General features: G+C 36.8%; 1 protein-coding gene across 3 annotated transcripts in view; it reads right to left on the bottom strand.

The window, feature by feature from the left end:
* Positions 1-21,076, bottom strand: part of RBM46 (RNA binding motif protein 46) — a 64,663-nt gene extending 43,587 nt beyond the window's left edge. For all 3 annotated transcript variants that reach the window (XM_027866919.1, XM_027866917.1, XM_027866918.1), the window contains exons 1-2: positions 21,004-21,076; positions 20,172-20,348 (exon numbers count right to left, since the gene is read on the bottom strand). The gene's annotated coding sequence lies outside the window, so the exon portion shown is untranslated. The remainder of the gene's footprint in view (positions 1-20,171; positions 20,349-21,003) is intronic.
* Between the last annotated feature and the right edge of the window lie 1,313 nt (positions 21,077-22,389).

Raw genomic sequence — 22,389 nt, 5'->3', positions numbered from 1 at the left:
AAATGATGTGAAAAATCTGAAAAAAGAGAAACAAAAAGGAAAAACGTTATAAGAACATGATCTCTACACAAGCAAAACACAACAATCTCAAAGACAGATGTGTTGAGATCATTAAGGATCAAATGTCTCATAGAAAAACATGATGACCAAAAAAACCCTAAATACCATAAAGTAATAAGTAATACTAGAAAATTGTCCAGAATTTATGAATATAGAAAATAAAGCACCCACTAAAAAAATCTACAGGGGCAGCTAGGTGGCACAGTGGATAGAGCACTTTAGTCAGGAGGACCTGACTTCAAATCTGGCTTCAGACCAAACACGTGATACTTACTAGCTGTGCGACCCTGGGCAAATCACTTAACCCCCAGTTGCCTAGAAAAAAAAAATTTGAAAATTTAAAAAATTAAAAATGAAAAAATCTACAGATCACCTTCAAAGAATAAAAAACTATGCTTCAAACTTCAAGACTCATAGTGGTTAAATCCAACAATTGCAATGAAAAATAGTAACTTCTACAAGTGATCTGAAGGAAGATCTTCAAATATAAAGGAAAGGAAATTCAAATAACAAAAGACATTTCTATATCCACCAGAACATAGGAGAACATAATATACATATATATGTTATATAATCATTATAAAATATATATGTGTGTGTGTGTATGTATATATATATATATATATATATATATGAGAGAATGGAATATACTTGGAGAAGCAAAGCAGTTCAAGATACAACCCAAAATGACAATGCCCTAAAACTCTAAGCCTAACTATCAATGAAAAAGATGAACATTCAAGAAGCACATGAAGTATTCCTTTAAAAAAAATCATACATGATCAGATTATTCAACTAAAACTACCAAGGAAAGCACAAATAATGAAATTAAATACCCCATGCCTTGAAAGTATTAAAAAAAAAAAAACTTGAAAGATATACCTACAGGATTTTTAAAAAAAAGAGAAACAAACAATGAGAGATTTTTTTTCATCAAAGTACATAAGGAGATAAAGTTGAGAGAAGAAATAAGAAAAGTGACAATAGTGGAGAAACAGGCTTACACCATCTCCCTAAATTAATCTCTGTGAGACTAAACTGTAGAATGGGAAGGTACACATAAAGGGATGGAGGTGGTAAAAGACAGTGGAAACGTAAGATACCCTAATCAAGTCAATGGTAAACAACAAAAGGAAAATAACTCAAGTTGCTCAGCAAGAAGAGTGGGTAAGGGCAAAGGGAGGAAGCGTAAGAGAGGGAAAGAGGAAACCTTGACACAGTGGCACAATTGGGTCCCATGAGGGGTAAAGGTAGATTCTGTAATGGGAAACTGGGACTCTACAATGGGCATAATCTGATGAGATTTGATACTCAAAGAGACCACTTGCTGGAGAACATGACTTAGGAGAAGAAAAATAAAAGCCCCTGGGAGCTACTAATATACAGAAGGATGGGAATGCCAAGGACCCAGAAAAGATATTCCATTCAAATGGAAAACGATAACAGAATAAGGAGGGCATAAGTCATATTATCAGGAACACAGGGAAATTTCTATCATATTATGGTAATAATATTTCTATCCTTTCTAACTTCTCCATGAATTGATACTTATAAGAGCAAAGGACAACAGAAAAATGGGGAAAGGGGGTAAAATCTACAAGGCAATAAATCAAAATTAGAAGGAACTCAAAATGACTATCTTAGAAGTTATATTTCCAAAAGAAGGAATAATTAAACATAAAGACTATGAATCAAAGAATGAAAGTTTTAAATACACAGAAAGAGAAGAGAAATGATGAAAAGAAAATCTTTTTTTTTAGAAAAAGGTATAGAAAATTGGGAGGAACCCTAAAATCAAAAGAAGCTGAAGGTGAAATAAGGAACAGGAAGCACTTTTAATTATTCAACTGAGAAAGTAAAAAAGAGAGGAAGAACTATATAACTAAATAACATGAAAAGGAATCAGTAAGTAAAACCCCAAAAGTAGTAAAAGGAGTGACAAATGGGAGGTGGTACAAGTTGAAGGTGAGAGGAAGAGAACCTGTGGGTACAGGATTGCTTTAAGGTAGATTAAACAAAAACGGGACAAAGTACTGTCTTGAAATAGAACAAGCAACAACAACAAAAAAATTCAAATTAAGAAAGAAAAAGCAATATCGGAGAAACAATAGAGAAAATATATAAATATTGTCTTAACTTTAAATGTGAATGGATTAAACAATACAATGAAAAGTATGACACAGACAAACAAAACCCCACAATGTCATGCTTACTAGAAAATCTAGAAAACAGACACACAAAGAATAAAAATGAGAGGCTAGAACAAAATTTGTTATGCATCAGGTGAACCCAAAAGGAAGAGTTGCAATCATTCTACCAGACAAAGCAAAAGCAAATACTCACAATATAAATAGGAATAAACAAAGAAATTACATTATATAGCCAAAAAAAAACCATAGATAACAAACCAATATCAATAAAAAAACCTATATGTTCCAAAGGCCTTAGCTTCTGAAATCATACAAATCCAACAGAAAGATAAACAAAAAGTAAAATACAGGAATGAACAAATTGCTGGAGAAACTAAAGCTAAAAGTCAAGTGGTAGAATAGCAGGAAGTACAGCAAACTCCTCTCCTAAAACTCCTTTAAACAAATCTAGAAAACACATTAGACCAAATCTTGATCAGGAAACCCAACTAAAAATCATAGTGAGTTATTTTTCTAGCCCAAATCAGCCCAGGGAAACAACAGATTTAGGGATACTGGAGACTAAATCTGGTCAGAAGCATAAGGACTGAGCATTCCAGCTCAAAACAGATGCTGTGCAATAAGGCAAGAAGTCCCAGAACCGTATCTGGGCACTGCAACAGCAGTGGATGACAACTGGCATCTCTTTCACCCACTACACTAAGTCCTAGGTAACAAACTGAGAGAGGGACCAAGGAGGTAACCTGTGCCCAGGACTGGCATTCTGGGGTAAAAACCAGTTTATATAGGTGGTATACCAGGAAAGGAGCTAATTAGCAACCTTAGTGTAGCTTCAGCCCCAGAAGCAGAGAAGCATCCAGCTTCTATCCATGTCTGAAGCCTGCAGAGGAATAACCAGAGCAGGAATCCTGGACCAGAGGGGACCTTGAAGTTATGACACTTTCAACCAGCAGAACTTCCCAAATGGCTGGTTGGGCAGAGTTGGGAGCAGTCTACAATGTTTCAAAGACCCAAATTCAGGTCAGTAACTTGCAGAACTCAAGCTGTCCTGGATGAGACCACTTTGGAAGCACTGAGAACTTGCCAGAACCTGAGCTGTTCTTGAGATCCTGGAATAATACAACTCTCAATAGCTTAAGAAAGCAGCAACAGATCAGCCTGGACCTTCCCTCCAAAAGTGTGCAGAGCTCAGCCCTAATCCCAAGTTTAAAGTCAAGAAGTGGATTGGAAGAATGAGTAAACAAAAAATTAATCCCATCATAAAAAGCTAGTACAATGACAGGGAAGCTCAAAATACAAGGCCAAAGAAGAGAGTGACTCCAAAACATCCATAGCTAAACCTAAAAACAAACAATAAAACAACAACAAAAATCCACCACACAGGTTGGGTACAAATTCAATTAGAATTCCTGGATGAGACAAAGGAAGAGTTTTTTAGAAGAGTGAAAATGTTTATAAATTCAATGAGTACTACAGAAAAAAATATCTGAAGTGAAATGAGAGCTATGGAAGAAAAAACTGGAAAGGCAATTAATAGCTTGATAAAAATGGTACAGAAGCTTGACCAAATAACAAACTTCTTGAAAACTAGAATGGATAAATAAGGCAATGACTCTAAGACACAGCAAGAAATATTAAAACGCAGTCCAGAGACTGAAAATAATAGAATAAAATGCAAACAAATGACCTGAAAAACAGATTGAGGGAGAAAAAAGTTTAAGAATCATTGGGTTCCCTGAATATAATGCCAAGACCAAAAAAAGGTGACTGGACATCATCTTTCAAGCAATCTTAAAAAAAAAAACAATAACAACAACACCCTGCCCAGATCTCTTAGAACCACAGGGAAGTGGTTGGCACTTCAACTTCACTCCCATTTGAACTGGACAAGAATGGAAAAACCCACTGACAAGACATATATTTATTAGGATATAAAAATATATTTGGCTCAAAAGAAGATTAGGAGGGAAAGGGGAGAAGAGAGAATGGGAAACTAGAGTGAGAGTAGATTAAGGGAGGGTTTAGTCTCCCAAGCAAAACAAACGCTGAGGACATACAAAAATACTTATAGCTCTTTCTGGAAGGAAACCTGAGGGGATATTTGTTAATTGGGCAATGGTTGAACAAGTTATGGTACATAACTATGATGTAATATTATTGTGCTAAAAGAAATAATGAAGGGGCTTGGGGGAGGAGTAAAAGCAGTGACTTGCTTAAGCTCTCCCCCAAACCCCTCCAAATACCTGTAAAAAATGTAAACAAATTCTAAAGCAGCAGAACCCATAAAAAAGACAGAGTGAAACAAATTTCCAGCCAAAGACAGCTTGGATGGTTGGTAAAAAAAGTTATATCACGCCGGGCTGGGAGAGGAACACAAGTTCAGCATGGGTACACTGGCCACAGTGAACCTAGAACAGGCCTCAAAGGACTGAATCGCGGGCATCTGTAGCGGCTTCCAGACTTCTCAACCCATGAAGGCCAAAGACAACTTAGAAGGTCAGTAGGAAAAGTCTGTTTCTGTGGTGGTGAGAGAGAAGCAGAGGGCTCCAGCCCCCACTCTCCAAGCGCAGCCCCAGGGCGGTAGCTGCCTCCTGAGCTTCTGGCCCACAGACTGAGGGGGAATCAAGTGGCTGATCAGAGGGGGATTGCAGGGATCTCTCCGCTGCTGCAGAATTCTCTTGCTTTGCCCGGGCTTGGATGTGGGTCACAGTTCTGGGTGGCGGTCCTGGGGCAAGAAGAAGAGCTGGCATGGTAGAGCTTGTAGTGGCTGTGGAGAGGAAATCCTCACAGTTCCAAGACAGAAAAGAGTGCTTGTGGTCACTCATAGATCAGAACACAGGCCAGGAAAGGAGCAAACACCTCGCCCTTGATCACAGTACCCTGGAAGAACTGAAAATTTACAAGTCCCTAGAAGTATCTCTGAAAACAGCTGCACAAAACCCCTGAAGTTTGGGACAGTACATTCTCCACACTAGAAACAGACCTCTACCTTAACAAAGAGTTTATAATTCAAATAATTGGCTGAGATCATGAGCAAGCAGCGCAAAAAGGGTCAGACTATATTATCTTACTTTGGTGACAAAGAAGATCAAAACATACAACCTGAAGAAGACAACAAAGCCAAAGCTCCTACATCCAAAGCCTCCAAGAAAAATAGGAATTGGTCCCAGGGCATGGAAGAGCTCAAAAAGGATTTTGAGAAGTAAGAGAAGTAGAAGAAAAACTGAGAGTGATGCTAAAGGAGACCCAAAATAATACTGAAGAAAATAACACCTTAAAAAATAGCCTAACCCAAATGGCAAAAGAGGTCCAAAAAGCCAATGAGGAGAAGAATGCCCTAAAAAGCAAAACTGGACAAATGGAAAAGGGCTTACTGAAGAAAATACTTCCTTAAGAATTAGAATGGAGCAATTGGAAGCTAATGACAATTTGAGAAATCAAGGCACTGTAACACTAATCCACAAGAATGAAAAAATAGAAGAGAATGTGAAATATCTCCTTGGGAAAACAACTGACCTGGAAAATAGATCCAGGAGAAAGAACTTAAAAATTATTGCACTACCTGAAAACCATGATCAAAAAAAGGGCCTAGATATCATCTTTCAAGAAATTATCAAGGAAAACTGCCCTGACATCTAGAACCAGAGGGCAAAATAGAAATTGAAAGAATCCACAGATCACCTCCTGAAAGAGATCCTCAAAGGAAAACTCCTAGGAAGTTTTGTAGCTAAATTCCAGAGTCCCCAGGTCAAAGAGAAAATATTGCAAGCAGCCAGAAAGAAACAATTCAAGTATTGTGGAAACACAATCAGGATAACACAAGATTTAGCAGCTTCTACGATAAGAGTCTGGAGGGCATGGAATATGATGTTACAGAGGGCAAAGGAGACAGGACTACAACCAAAAATCACCTACCCAGCAAAACTGAGTATAATCCTTCAGGGTAAAAAATCGTCATTCAATGAAATAGGGAACTTTCAAGCATTCCTGAGGAAAAGACCAGAGTTGAATAGAAAATTTGACTTTCAAATACAAGAGTCAAGTGAAACATGGAAGAGGTAAACAGGAAAGAGAAATCATAAGAGATTGGGGGAGGGGATAATCAAAAGCAAAAACTTCTGAGGAGGTACAGGGTCAAAACAGAGAATAGTATAAATGGGGGGTAGGATAGGATGAAGGGAAATATACTTTGTTTTTCACAATAGGACTACTATGGAAGTGTTTTGCATGACTACACATCTACAACCTGTATCTAGATGCTTGCCTTTTCAATGAGGGTAGGTGGGGAGGGAGGAAGGGAGAAAATCTGTAACCTAAAGTTTTACAAACACATGTTAAAAATTTTTTTAAAAAATAAATTACTTTATAAATTCAAAAAAAAAATAATGAAGGGGATAGTTTCAGAGAAGTCTGGGGAAGACATATGAATGGATGCAGAGGGAAGTGAACAGAACCAGGAGAAAAATTTATACAATAACAATAATAGGGTAAAGATCATTTTAAAGAATTAGGAAATTCTGTTCAGCATAATGACCAACAATGATTCAAGAGCACCCACCTCCTGAAAGAAACGGACTCACAGTGAGGAATGATACATTTTTGCAGGGACAAGGACAATACAGAAATTTGTTTTTATTGACTATACATGCCTGTAAAAGGGTTTTTTTTTTTCATTCTCAACTGGGAGGATGAGGGTGGAGAGAGTGTAGACTTTTGTTGGCTCACATATATAAACTATAATTTAAAAAACAGAAAACAATGATACATATATAAGTGTTTGTGTGTGTGCGTGTGTGAGTGCGTGTGTGTACACAAACACCCACTAAAGCTAAAAGACTTCTGGCACCTTCTTTCTAAATGGGACTAATTTCTATTTTGGCCAGAAACCCTGAGGATCTTCCTCTCCCATATTGATTCTTCTTTCTTTTTGACTAGGTAGAAGAGGCCTTTCTCTTCCTCATTTCTTACTTAGCCTTAATTACTGAATGGGCATTGCCTCAGTCAAACTGAACCACATGGCCAAGATCTCTCACTGCTCTAGGGGCCATCTCCAGTCAACCTGATCTACATCTTGCCACTGAACCCAGATAGCTCTGGGGGAAAAAGTGAAGCTGGTGACTTTGCACAGTCCTCCCTCACTTAAATCCAAATCATTCGTATATCATGGCATTACCTCCCTAATATCATGGTCCTCTTCAAGAATGAAGGACAAAGAACATTAAGGAATATTTATAGTTCTTAGCACTACATGGAATTGTTACAACTATTTACTATGTCTTAGGGTAGACAGATACTGCAAATAATGTAAAAGGTCAGAAAAAATGAACATATCCTTTATAGATCACAACGCAAAATAAAAATAATAATAATAATAATAATAATAATAACCAGTTCAGGGAACACAAACAAAAGACAGACCCAAATAGACTTTATCATGACATCCTAAATACTGAATGGGTCAAAGAACAAATCAGAGAGAATATTATTTATATGAAAAACTATGATAAAGATTAAACAACATGCCAAAATTTTTAGGATGCAACTAAAGTAATCAGGGGAAAAATAATATTCCCTAAAATACACATTAACAACAAAGAAAAGGATTAAGCAATAATAATATATAAATATACATTGTTAAAAATCAAACTCTTAAGACTTATGCTACATAAAATATTCTTAAAAATTGGGAAGTGATCTAACAAATTCCTTTTGTAAAATAATTTCATTCTAAAACTTGAACCAAGTATATAGCAAAAAAGGAAAACTACAGACCAATATCATTAATAAACATAAAATTTTAAAATGTAAATAAAATTCTGTCAAAAACACAATAGCATTTCATATAAGCAATCATCTAATATGACCAAGTTGGACTTACAGCAGGAATACAAGGATGATCTGCATTAGTAAAATAATCAACACTATTATGTTAAAAATGACAACATCCAAAACCACATGAGTATGCTATAAACTATGCTACAAAACATAAGAGAAACTTTTTAAAAATATCATTAGAATTGCTTGCCTGAAATCAAAAGCAAGCATCATATGCAATAGAAATAAACTAGATGCTTTTCATATAAATACAGGAATAGAACAATAAGACCCAATGTCCCCAGTATTATTTTCTAGAGTTCTAGAAATGACAGCAATAGCATTAACAGCAGAGAAAGAAATTAAAGGTGTAGGAGATAAAACTATACTTATTTGCTGATGACACAATGGTTTACTAATTGAGACAATAGGCTTAGCAAAGTTACAGGCTATGAAATAAACCCATTAAAAAAAAGAGCAATTTCTTTATAACAAAGTTGAAGACAATAATAGAAAGGGAAATAAATATTATCCAAAATAACTACAAAACACATACAATATTTGGAGATCAATCTACCAAAGTACATTCAATACCTAAATCAATTCAATTACAAAGTGCTCTTTAAATAAAGTATAACTTAAGCAGCTGAAGGAATATTCATTGACTATGATTGGGCCATGCTATTATAATAAAAATGCCAACATTATCAAAGTTAATTAACAGTTTTAGTACTATATTTAGTACTACAAATTATCAAAAGGATACCTTATAGAACTTGATACTATGATAATAAAATTCATCTGAAGGCACAAAATATTTAAACTATCAAGGGAAATAATGAAAAGGTAGGAAAAGGGGGAATAACATTTCTAGAGCTTAAACTATAATAAAGCAGCAGTCACCAAAATTATTTGGTATTGGTTTTATAAAACAGAAGATTAAGAGAAAAAGGTCTATCCAAGAAGAACGAAAAATTATAGAATACAATAACGTAATGTTTAACTGGAAAACAAATTTTTTTTAAACTAAGTTTAATTTTAAGTTCTGAATTCTCTGCCTACCTCCCTCCCCCATTCGCTAAGAAGGCAAGAAAAATAAAATAATTTACAAATATAGTTGTTTAGTTGTTTCAGTTATGTCTGATTCTTTGCAACCCTATTTTGGGGTTTTCTTGGCAAAAATACTGCAGTAATTTGCCATTTCCTGCTCTAGTCCATTTTACAGATGAGGAAACTGAGGCAAACAGTGGTTTTGTTGTTTTTGTTTTTTTTGCCCAGAGAAATACCTAGTAAGCCTCTAAGACCAGATCTGAACTCACGAAGATGAGTCTTCCTGATTCCAAGTCCTGTACTCTATCTACTACACTACCTAGCTGTACAGCCAAACAAAATAAATTCTTACATTAACCATGTCCTAAACCAAGAGGGTGGGAAAGGAAGGAGGAAGGAAGGAAGTAAGGGAAGATTGATTCAATCTGCATTATGAGTCCATCAGCTTTCTACCTAGAGGTAGATAGCAAGTTTTATTACGAGTCTTCTGAATTTCTGCTTGGTAACTGTGACATTTGGAAAGAATTGTCTATTTGATAAGAACTGCTAGGACAACTAGAAAGCAGTATAGCAGAAATTAGGCTTGGGCCAATATCTTGTAACCTGTTCCACAATAAATTCAAAATGACTATGTGACCCTAATATCATACCTTTATAAAAGAGCTAGAAGAGCAAACCATATGCCTTTCACAGCTATGAGTAAATGATGTATTTTTAGACAACAATAAAGACAATTACAAAAGATTAAATAATTTTGACTATATGAAACTAAAATACTTTAGCACAAGCAAAAATTAATACATTTAAGATAAGAAGGGAAGCAGTCAAATGGGAAAATTTTCTTGAATAAAGCTTTGGTATCCAATATAGACAACTAACACAAATATATAAATACCAAATGTCATTCCCAATAGTTAAGTGGCCAAAAGACTTAAACAAACACTCCTGAAAAGAAGAATTACATTCTAGCAACCATAAGAAAGCTCCAAATCACTAACAATAAAGGAAATGTAAATCAAAATAATCCTGGAGCTTCACTTCACAATAAAAAAATAGGACAGATGACAAAAGATGGGTAAAGTCAGTGCTTAAAGGGGTTGTAGGAAGATAGGCATATTACATTAGTACATTGTGAAAGAATTGAAAATCAATACAACCACTCTGGAAAGCATTTTAGAATTACGCAAATAAAGTCACTAAAATATCCATACCCTTTGATCCAGAGATTTCATACTAGGGAAACGCTCAAAAGAGCTCATTCATAAAAAGAAAGTACCCACATACATGAAAATATTTATTGCAACGCTTTTTGTTCTAACAAAGAAACCAGAAACAAAGCAGAGCCCCATCAACTGCATTACAAATTTACATGAATGTCAAGGAATATTACTGTGCTTGTGAGAAATGGTGAATTCATACTAACATAGAAAAACACGGAAATAACATGACGGAACTGATGCAAAATGAAGTAAAGAAAGCCAAGAAAACAACATACACAACTATAACAACATGGATTAAAATTACTACAAAACGACAAAAAATGAATGTTGCAAAACTACAAAGAATAAGCATAGCCTCAAAGAGAAATATGAAAAGACAATTCCCCACATTCCTTTCAAGAAGTGGGAGGTTCACTAGTAAAAAATACTTCAAGTATTTACATATTTTTAATGTACTAACTTTACCTATTTTTTCTCTCCTTCCTCTTTTTATTTAAAAAAATCTTTCTTAGTATAAATGGAATACAGAGGAAAATTTCGGTGCCATAAAATAAAAGATAATAAAAATTTATTTAAAAAAACAAAAGGATAAAAATGAAATAAATACAAAAAAAGCAGTAGAAAGTAGAAAAGATCTTCAAAGATTATTATAATCAACTGTTTTTACCATCAAGGACAGTGGCACTACCACAGATAGGCGCCAACATCATACTTCCAGATGTTTATAGGAAAGAAAGAAATGGTACTAAAAATAAAGACAAGAAAAACAGTTGGATTGAACCAAGTGTATATAAAAGGAATTTGTGCATCAGGTGGAAAAATTTTTGAGTCTTTAAGGGATCAACTAAGGCATCTGAAGTAGGACAATACACTAAAAGAATAGAAAAAAATTAAACCTTATTAAGACCAAAACAAAATGCAACAAAAAAGGCAACAATCACCAATCTATATACCTACTTTTCCACCACAAAATCTCAGTAAGTCCTCCTCTATGAAGAAGGTAGTTGTTCAGTCATTTCCAACTCTTCATGACCCCATTTGGAGTTTTCTTGGCAAAGATACTGCCATTTCCTTCAGTTCATTTTACAGATAAGGATACTGAGGCACAGGGTCACAGCTAATAAGTATATGAGGCAGGATTCGAACTCAGGAAGATATATCTTCCTCACTCCAGGCCCAGCACTCTGTCTACTATATCACCTAGCTGCCCATTAAGGTTGCAGTAGCAAAGAAAAAAGGCATTCAAAAGCAGTATCAAAATATGAACCACAGCTGTATCATTTTACAACTGACTAAATGATGCAGTGAGTACACATTACTATTTTGCTTACTGTTCACTGATTACATAAAAAAGTAGATTCAGCAGTGCAACACATCTCTTATCTAACAAGGTATTACCCATCTATATATCAAAATCACTCAAAATTCCTTGAAAGCTATAACAAATAACCTTCAATCAACTACCTCCCATCATAAAGATCATATAAGGCACAGAAACATGATGTATCTGCTGGCAAAAGGTGCTTACCACTATGACAGTGGAAATCTAGAGCATAGTCCAAGTTGAAGAGGGTGTCCCCTGGAACGGTGAGATTCTCCAGATGCACCTATCTACAGAAGTCTGCAGATTATATTATATTATAGATTATAAAAACTATAAAATATAAAAAATTATTAAAAACTATAAAAATTATAGATTACATTTTTTAAAACCTATAAAATTGTGCATACCCTTTGACCCAGCAATAGCACTTCTAGGGCTGTATCCCAAAGAGATCATAAAAATGGGAAAAGGCCCATGTGTACAAAAATATTTATAGGAGCTCTTATCGTGGTGGCAAAGAATTGGTAATCGATGAGATGCCCATCAATTGGAGAATAGCTGAACAAGTTGTGGTATGTGAACGTAATGGAATACTATTATGCTATAAGAAATGATAAGCAGGCAGATTTCAGAAAAACCTGGAAAGACTTGTATGGACTGATACTGAGTGAAATGAGCAGAACCAGAAGAACACTGCACACAGTAACAGCCACACTGTGCAATGACTGACTTTGACAGACTTGGCTCTTCTCAGCAAAGCAAGGATCGAAGTCAACTCCAAGACTCATGATGGAAAATGCTTGGGGGAAGGTAGGTGGCGCAGTGGATATAGCACCGGCCCTGGAGTCAGTAGGACGTGAGTTCAAATGTGACCTGACATATAACACTAGCTGTGTGACCTTGGGCAAGTCACTTAATCCCATTGCCTAACCAAAGAAAAGAAAAAAAAAAAAAAAGAAAATGCTATCCACATCCAGAGAAAGAACTATGGAGTCTGAATGAAGATGGAAGCATACTATTTGTTCTCCTTTTCCTTTGTTGTTTTGTTTTATTGCTTTATTTTCGTGATTCTAATTGTTCTTTACATGATGACTAATGGGGAAATACGCTTAATATGCATGTGTAAGTAAAGCCTGTATCAGATTGCATGCTCAGGGAGGGGCAGAAAATTTAAAACTCAAAATTTTATGGAAGTGAATGTTGAAAACTAAAAATAAATAAATTATTTAAAAAGAAAAGAATAACCATACAACAACTATAGTAGCTATAGAAAAGTTTGACTATTACCATACCTTTATACTTCTTCAATTTGACCCACAGCAAATTTCTGCAACTTCTTTAACTCAGAAGAACATTAAAATTTACAAATGCTTGGAAAAGGCCCAAGTCAAAAGCAGGCATAAGAAAAGAAAAAGGTAATGAATAAAGGAATAAGGAAAAGAAAAACGAGTGAAAGAAAAAGTTAAGATGCATACAAAATACATAAAAGAAGGATAATACAATGTAGAGGTAAGGCAAACCTGCCCTACCTGATTTTTTTCCTATATATTCAATGGTGCAGTGGATAGAGCATTAAGCCTGAAGTCAGGAAGACCTGAGTTCAAATTTGACCTCAGACACTTACTAGCTGTTATGATACTGGGCAAATCTCATAACCTCCATTTGCCTCAGTTTCCCCAACTAAAAAATGGAGGAAATAATAGCACCTACTTCCCAAGGTTGTTGTGAGGATCAAATGAGGTAACTGTAAAGCACTTACTACAACACCTGGCACATCAGAGGCAGTATGTGGCCCCAGAGAAAAGTTGACAAACCATACTTCTCTTCTGCACAGGTAGAGAATTATAGGTGTAGGATAATGACTACTTTCAGATATGACTAATGTGTTGATTAGTTTCACTCATTTTTTTTCCTTTTTAAAATTGTTGTTCAAAGATTAGAGTAAGGAAGAGAGATTAGGAAATTAAGCTGATATTAATTCTTAATATATCAATAAAAATAAGATAAAAAAGACAAAACTATAAAACTATATAGGTCTCACTCCATCCCAATGCTACCGATATTCTCCGTGGCTCAGCTACTTAAATAGATGCCAATAATAAGTGATTGCTCAAAGCCCCTGTTATGCCAGCTGTTGAAGGAGAAATATTTGGGGATATCTTTGTTCTATGGCAGCTAATTAGCAACTAAAGCAGAGATCCTAGATTCCACAGTATAAAATTACTACAATTTGGAGAAAAGCATGTTTTAACCTCAGAAACTTTATTCCCTCTTCTGTAAGTTAAGAACAGGGAACCCCATCTTTTCTACACTACCTCCCCAATAAGAAAAATTCAAAATCCAGTGTTTTGTTTTGTCTTTTACTGGTGCCCTGCTATGTGTGCCAGATATTCACTAGCTTGCCCACTCCTCATTTAGGGATGCGACACTGGTATTGTTATCTCCCAAAAAACCACCCTGGACTTCATCTGGCTTTCTCTTTGCTAAATTATTTCCAGCATTCTTGCTGCCGAGGAAGCAGTTTACAGCTACATATCAATACATAGATGTACATATGTATATTTCTCACTAGGTTTTATTTGAGTAAATTCTGTATTCCTTTATTTCTAAGTGTCATCTGAAGAAAAAAAGCCAGTTATTGGGTACAAAAATTATGTAATATACTTTGCCTTAAAGTAGCATTCTCGTAGGCATAACCAAAAACCAATAATCTCCAAAGTTCCATTGAATCTTACACTGCTTTGCATCCAAAATTCCTTTATCTACCACCTCCTAAAGCAACAACAAAACAAAAGCAACAATTAAAAAAAACTTTTGCATACCATTTGAGCTTTTTGAAACTAATTATCACATCTAATAATCAACCCAGCAATCAAGAATTAAGTTCCAACCTATTTAATTAGTCCTCCAAAAAATCAAAGCTATTTCTTGTTGCTGTTGTTTTTGCTGCAATCAATCTTAGAACAAAATAAGTATAAAACAAGATTGATATGAGAGGAAGGTTGAGGTAACCTTCCCTGATAGACTCCAAACACAATTTCCCTTCAGGAGTCTCTACTAAAAAAAAAAAAAATAGACATAACCTCTAAAGAAAGCATCACTGAGTTTTAATTAGAAGTTAAGTGACAATGGAAGTTCCATAGCACAAAGCAGTAGAAAGAGCACTGGAGTAAGAATAAGAAAACCTACTCACTTAGCCAGTAAAACTAGCTGATCAAGTCACATATTATTCACGAGGCTGACTAGATGATCTTTAATATTCCTTCCAACACTAAAGTTGTTAGATGCTCACTAAAGACTAAAGTTCTATAAACAGATATCTAGTTCCATAAACAATTCATTAAAGGATGTGAGGAATAGAGGTCTGAATTTCTTAGTAATATTGTTCTTTAAAAACCTTCAACCAACTTCTACTGAAGAACCTAAGTATATTTAGAGGAAAAAATTATAAAGAATTTTCATTAAGGGTAGCTGAAGAACACAAGGATTTTCAAAAACCTCCTTTTATCAACTTAGGAATAATCCTTTATTTATGAAGCTAAAAAAATTATAAAGTTGGTATTCCATTTTACTAAGAAAAATTTCTAGAGATAAGCAGTAAGGTATGATGGGTAGAGAACTAGCCTGAGAGTCAGCAAATACTGATTTTATGTTCCACCTCTGACACAGAAGTTATGCGATCAATGCCAACCAGACATTGTGCCTGTGCCGATATGCATTGGTAGAGGGGGTATCCTTACTGGGAGTCTGCTATACTAATGAAATCAAAGATCTAGTCCAGAAAATTTAAAAAAAAGTCATGCATGGAGTAATCCTAAGGCAATTCAGATACTACTACCACCACCACCACCACTATTAGAGATATTATATTTTAAAAATTAAATGCAAATGAATTTAACAAATCTCTTTGTACATTAAAGACTTATCATTATAACTTTTTTACTCCCTAGGTATAATTAAAAATAAGTGAACTGAAGAATATAGTCCAAGATTTCTTGAAGAAATAGTATAACTAAAACTCAAAAAAATCTAGTCTAAATAAAAGCCTCCCAAAGACATTTAGTCAATATAAAATACAATTATTCCTGCTTCATTAACCAGATATTCCCATGATTAGCAAAATGAATAGTTAATAATTGTCTAGTTAATTTCATCAATTAAGATCAGATCCTAGGCCTAGAGTCACAGAAAAAGACCTTAGGAGACATTTGATATAGTCCCTTCATTTTATAGCTGAAAAAAAAAGTTAATGCCAAGAGACAGTTACTTACCCAAGGTCACACAAGCAGTACGAGGGCCTTAAAGTGAGATCATGGCACTCCACTTTTGAGGTACTTTTCTCTTTATCTGGCTGCCTCCCCAAACAGTCCTTACTATTGGCCTAATTTCCCCAATATGGGAATTTCCATTAATCAAATTAATCTCAAATTCTGAAATACAGAATTAAATTTGTACTATTAATAATACAATGGAAGTGTTACAACTGAATTCCACATAACTAAATCCACAAATTATCTTTTAAAATTTTGATATCATGTTTATTTTAGTAATCATGATCAATTTTATTAGAAATAGATTTTCTTTACAACATTAGCATTGGGATAAACCTCGTGACCAAGTTTCAAAACATGTTACAAGCTAAAGCATGCCACACTATTTTTTGGGACATAATCTAATTCATGACATAAAAATACGCACTACAAAGAATCATATCATAAAGGAGTCTAATAAAGTTTTGAAAACAAGTTAAATTAAGGGTGAAGATCAAAACTGTGTTGGAATAATTCTTTTAAAGGAACAAAGCTAAACATTCCTAGCCCTTCTGCACATACTGATTTGATGTTTTTCAAAGAATCATAAAATTGGAAAGTGTCATCTCAAAAGTCATCAGAGGCAAAACACTACCTGAATCAGGAATATTAAAAGAGTAGATCCATTCCAAAAGACATGTATTTGTCCACATTAATGATTAAGAATTTGACTTCACTGATACTGTTGAATTCTTCTCTACTTCAGCAACTTACCAGTGTATCTTGAACTTCAACATCACTCTAAATAGTATCATCTTGAAATTATGAGATTTTGAAATTCTATTTACTACCATCTGTTCCTATTCTTGAGGCAAAATATTCAAGATTTTCTTTTGCCTAATCCTTCCCTTCAAGCGTCCCCTGAAGAAATTCCAGATTACTTAATATAGCATCATTTTTTTCACTGAAACCTTTCAGTTTTTCTGAGATTCTCACAAGCTGTCTCTAATTTGTTTTTTATCCTTCCATTCTGAGGTTCATTATGAAAACTTATTTTTTCTAGTAGTAATTAAAGCTTTAACGTTTTCAATGCCAGCTAGCCATTAAGTCGCTAATTTATCCCCAAACAAACTTCTTTAGAGTCACATCCTATCATAGTAGCCTCTGTGGAATACTGCTGTGGTTTTTCCTCAGAGAATAGCTGGGATTTTCCTTGTGACAGAGTACTTCAACTCTCTTACTCCAGGAAGCAAAGGACTCAGTAGAGAATATACACTGAACACAGTTAAGCATAGAATCTTGAAATCATACAAATGAAGAAATGGTAGGAACTTCATGAGTCATTAGCTAAAGCCAAGACAAAAGATGAATTATTAAAATGTAAAAGATTTCCAAGGAAGAGATTATATAGTTTTCTTTATTGACCTATTCAAATTTCAATTGCCCAACCACCTTTACTGCCAAGAAAGTTTTACATCTAATCTAAGCAGCTTATGATTTAGTTTAAGTTCACTTCCCAGGAGAACTGGATTTTTAAATTTCAATTAGAAAAATCATCTTTATATTTGATCCTGGGACAATCCACTAGTCAGTTCCCTTTAACAGTTTAGGAATCATAAGTGATGAGCTATACATGCTAATTACCTGTGTCCCACTCCCAAATGAGGTGCCAAAACTAATTACTCCCTTCTCAATTACTACTATTTCAATCCTAGCTCTGTCACCCAAAGCATTGTCACAGGCCAGCCTAAACTACAGACTTGTGGTTATAAGAGTAAAGGTGATGGACATGAGAAGGTAATCAGGGCATTGCTCATATGGAAGTGTAAACTATAAGGTAGAAAATGTTACAACATACCTATGTGTGATGTCTACAGACAATTCTCTAGACCAAGATCTTGAACTTTCAAAGATGTCTCCTGACACTCGGGCAATAAAATCAGCAAGCCATGGAAGCAAGGAAATAATACAGCCAAAACATGGATATGCTCAAGACCATTAGGTTTAAATGTTGACCGTATTTTTTTTTTACATTTTAAAATCTTGTTGTCAATAATAATCAAGACTTTAAAATTTTTACTGCCCTTTAAAAAAAAAAAAAACAGTAGACAGCTAGGTGGTGCAGTGGACACAGCACCACAGACACTACTAGCTGTCACCTAACCCAGTTTACCTCAGTTTCCTCATCTGTAAAATGAGCTGATGAAGATGGGAAACCATTCCACTATCTTTACCAAGAAACCTCAAATGGTTTTAAGAAGAGTCAGACATAACTGAAAAACAACTGAACAGCAGCAGCAACAGACAGTGCATTACCCAGAAAAGTGAGTTTTATAACTAAACATAACTTGATAAATATAAAGTCTACAGAATTATATTTCATTCATCAAACTTATATCCTTATATAGAAATTCTCCTTTCCTAAAGCAAGTGATGAAGATTCGTTGTAAAAATTTTTAAAATATTGCATATACTTTATCTGAACTTTTAAATTAAATTAAAAATTAAAAACATTAGCTTCAGATCCAAAAGTATCATCTTAGAGGTTAAGTCAATCCTTTAATGCATTATACACAATATGTAGTAGTTAAGTTTCTAGCCTCTTGGTCTGTTTAGAGTGTGGTGCTCAGTAAGGCTCGGGTTCATAGTTGACTGAATGATTGGTTAAGCCATCTAGTTCACTATTCCAGTCACATAATCCACCACAAAGACATTTACAATAACAAACGAACTAGCCAAAGAAATGTGGCTGGATCAACACAAATATTTTGGGCATACAGTATAATACATAGCATTATGTGGCCAGTACATTTATTTTCATAGTAGGCATACAAGCAATTTATTAAAATATTTTCAAAAAGATGTTTCAGATATTTTGGGAACACTGTCAGATTTACTTTAAGCTTAGGAGGACTAAGTTATAAAATTTTTAAAAATAGCTTAGTACCTTATACCAGAGTTGTAATTTTTAAATGATTATAAGTATCAAAAGGTAACGTGTTCTTTGACCCTAGATTAGACCTTTTTCTGACAAGTACTCTCTTCCTAATGAAATACACAATTCCTTATATAATATTTTCCAAGGTCTTCTGTGAAGTTATAATGTGAAAATACTGATTTTTATTTTCTTCCCTCTTTCACCAATCATCAGGTAGTAATTAAAATGGGTAACTGCATTGAGAGTTCTGTGGACCTTAGTGATAAAAACTTCAATGGTTATACAAGAGTTGTCATATATGCAAACACGGACTCTTGCCAACAATTGTTTATGTATGTAACTTCATAAATCGAAGCCTACTTGCCAAGGTTTTATGATTGTAAGATGGAAATGTTATGAAGCTTGATTGAATCCTACCTATTAAAGAAATTTTATTATCTCATACTATAGCTAGAGAAAAACATGGAGTTTTAGATTTAAATAAGGAGATGCAATGATAAGCAAAGTATTATGATCTATAACCATATCATCAATTTGGTCCTGATGTCATCATGTATGTGAAAAGTCAAGTTACAAAATATTTCAACAGAGAATATATACCTTACAGGGCAACTAGTAGCACTTTTAATTTTTAGCAAATAAGAAGTTACTACATTACTACTATGTGATTTACATATAAAATGACTTCATTCTTTTTTCCACATTCATAAATTACTGAATACCATAGTGCTACTGGTGACACTTTCATGAAAACCTCTTACAATAATTTTTTTTAAATAATAAAAGAAACCACCCCAACCAAGGATAATTTACACACATATACCTGGATGTATGTATGAGTACCTGTATTGACATACACAGCAATCTTTGCTTAACGCTAGCCCTGAGTCCATATATAGTCCAAGACAAAGCAGTGAGTCAGGTCATAAGTCTTCTGAAGCTTCCAATAATTAAAGCCCAAGAGACTCCTGATAAACAATACTAAAAATCTAAAGACAAAACTCCATTACATTTTTTAATGCCTATGGAATAAGATTACAGAGGCTCCTTGTTTTATCCCATACCTTTCGACAGCCATATTTTTAAAGACCTCCTAATCCAAACCCCTCATTTTGCAGATAAGGAAATCCAGACCCAAAGCAAATGACTTGTCCAAGTCACTAGGCAAAGGATGAGGGCTCTCTCGAAAAACACTACAGGTCCTTCTCTGTGTAACAGTCACGCAGGTTAGGGGCAGAACCCGCGTCTTCTGACTCCCAGTCTAGTGCTCTTTACACATCAACAACAGTAAGATAAAGTCGAACAACACTCTTCTGCCCTTACTGAGTGATCAAGATGGTATATCCGTTTTTAACTATTGATTACCGTGTGTGGCTGCCTGCCCTCGTATTACGGTTGAGAAGGATCAGCTGGTGTTGTTCCTATCCCTCCAGAAGCTTTCCAATGCACAATAATCAATAAGGGTAAGATCTCGGAGCAGAAACCCGGGAGTCCAAGGTAGAGGAATCCTAGGCTTCCAAGCATGCACCCAGGTTAAGACCTCTATGAAAACAATAAGGGGAAGGGAGGGTTATAGACAAGTTTCAGCCGAAGGGCTAGGTGCCTGAAAAGGTGGGGGCGGGGGGAGGGCATCCCTAGGTTTCCTGTCTAAGTTTGCGTGTCCTTCCTACAGGTTGGGGGAAGGGCCCGGAGTGGAATTTACCTGCCAAGTCCCCGAGTGGCCGTGAAGGAGTGAATTACAGGTAAAGGGAATAAGACAACCGCGGAGAAAGAGAAGGGAGGCGGGGATGGGCTAAGGTTGGGGCGACGCGTCACCAAGGGAAGGGAGGCCCCCACACGGGGAAGGGGGGGGCTGCGCGCAGCGGGTGTCTGGGTGGGTGGGGGACGCCAGGAGGTAACAGGTGGGGGGAGGGGTCTGGACGGCTGACTTCGGCCGGGCACGGAGGGGCAGGGGGGCTGGGCGGGTCGCCGCCGGGCGATGCCCCCAGGAGGCTGAGCTATAACGGCCTTCACCCGGCCCGGGCACCCCCGAAACCCCCACCCCACCTCGGGGGCTCCTTACACGCAGGCGGCGGCCCCGGGCGCGGGAGTGTGCCCCAGTGTGTAAGCGCGTGTGAGTGCCTAGGGGGAAGAGGCGGGGGGCGGGGGGTCCGGCCGTTACCGGCGGTTTGGTGGCGCCCCCCTCACCCCTCCTCACCCCTTTGGTCTTCGGATGTTGGTCACAAGTCTCTGGGACCAACGACCACAAACCGCCGCCGCGGCCGCTTCGGGGACCCAGCGGGCCGTGTGGGGGCTGCCGCGGGGAGAAGAGAGGCGGCCAGGGGGCGGCTGCAGCACCAGCGGCTGCAGCGGCGGCCGGGAAGCGGGAGCCGGGGGTAGGAGGGGCTCGCGCTGTCCTCGAGCCTCCGCCTCGGCCGCTCGCGCCCCGAGCGCAGACACCAGCGCCAGGCGTCCTCCACCGGCCCGCGTCGAGAACTCCCCACCCGCCGGGCAGGGGCCGCCCCCAGCCAATCAGGGGCCAGCTCTAGGTGCTCCGGGCGGTGGGAGGGCGGGGGCCGGGGCCGGGGAGCAGTAGTGCCCCCTCCCCCCACTCAGCCGGCGCTCACTCGGTGGGAACCACCCGAAACACAAAAATGGGCGGGCCCACAGTTGAAATCTGAAAGGACCACATGGCGGTGGTTTGGACGGGCATAGAGGGTAGCCAATGAGGGAGTAGCTCGGGCCCAGAAATGTTTTCGGGAGCCAACCAACGAAGGGCTACCTGAGGGAGAGTGCACGTGGTGGAGAGGCACCTACTCCAGTGAAAAGTTGTGTAGCTGTAAGTGCGGTTGGGTTTTGTTTTCAATTGGCGAATTGTGAACTGGGTGGATACTTATGAAAGAAGGTTATAGGGGAGGAGTTTGTATTTGTTTGTTTCAGAGACCCGCATTGGCAGTCTGCACAAGTCCAGGGACCCGTTTTGTGAATGCCGTTTTTAAATGCATTTAAAAAAAAAAAAACACCTAGAGTTGCAAAGGAAGTCAATTATGTTGAAATTGCAGTTATCAAATTATTTTTAAAATTAACTCAGAGAGTAGAGGAGTACTTTTTTAAAATCCGTAAACATGCACTTCCTTAATCTAATTTGGTGGCTAAAGTGTCATCTTCCTCTAGTTATATGTACAGCATACTTAAAAACTACATACAGCATACATATAACTCTATGTAACTATAAATGTGTAAGTCTATCAATCAAGCATTTATGAAATACCTACTTTGTGTTTTGCCACATTTTGCAATGAATGATTGGCACACAATAGGCACTTAATAAATGTTTATTGATTGATTAATACTGTGTGCCAGGTGCTGTGCTAAACTCTGGGGATAAAAGGGAGCTAGGTGATTTATTCCACAGAGTGCTGGGCCTGTATTCAGGAAGATCCTTCAAGTTCACATCCAATCGGAGGCCTCAAAGCTTACTATCTCTGTGAGGCTGAGCAAAGCACATTACCCCATTTTGCTTCAGTTTCCTCAAATGCAAACTGGGGATAATAATAGCACTTACCTTCCAGGGTTGTTGTGAGGATGAAATGAGATATTTGTA

This window comes from Vombatus ursinus, unplaced genomic scaffold, assembly GCF_900497805.2.
Source record: "Vombatus ursinus unplaced genomic scaffold, bare-nosed wombat genome assembly UNPS02014784.1, whole genome shotgun sequence".
NCBI lineage: Eukaryota > Metazoa > Chordata > Mammalia > Diprotodontia > Vombatidae > Vombatus > Vombatus ursinus.
This window is presented reverse-complemented; position numbering and strand designations above follow the sequence as displayed.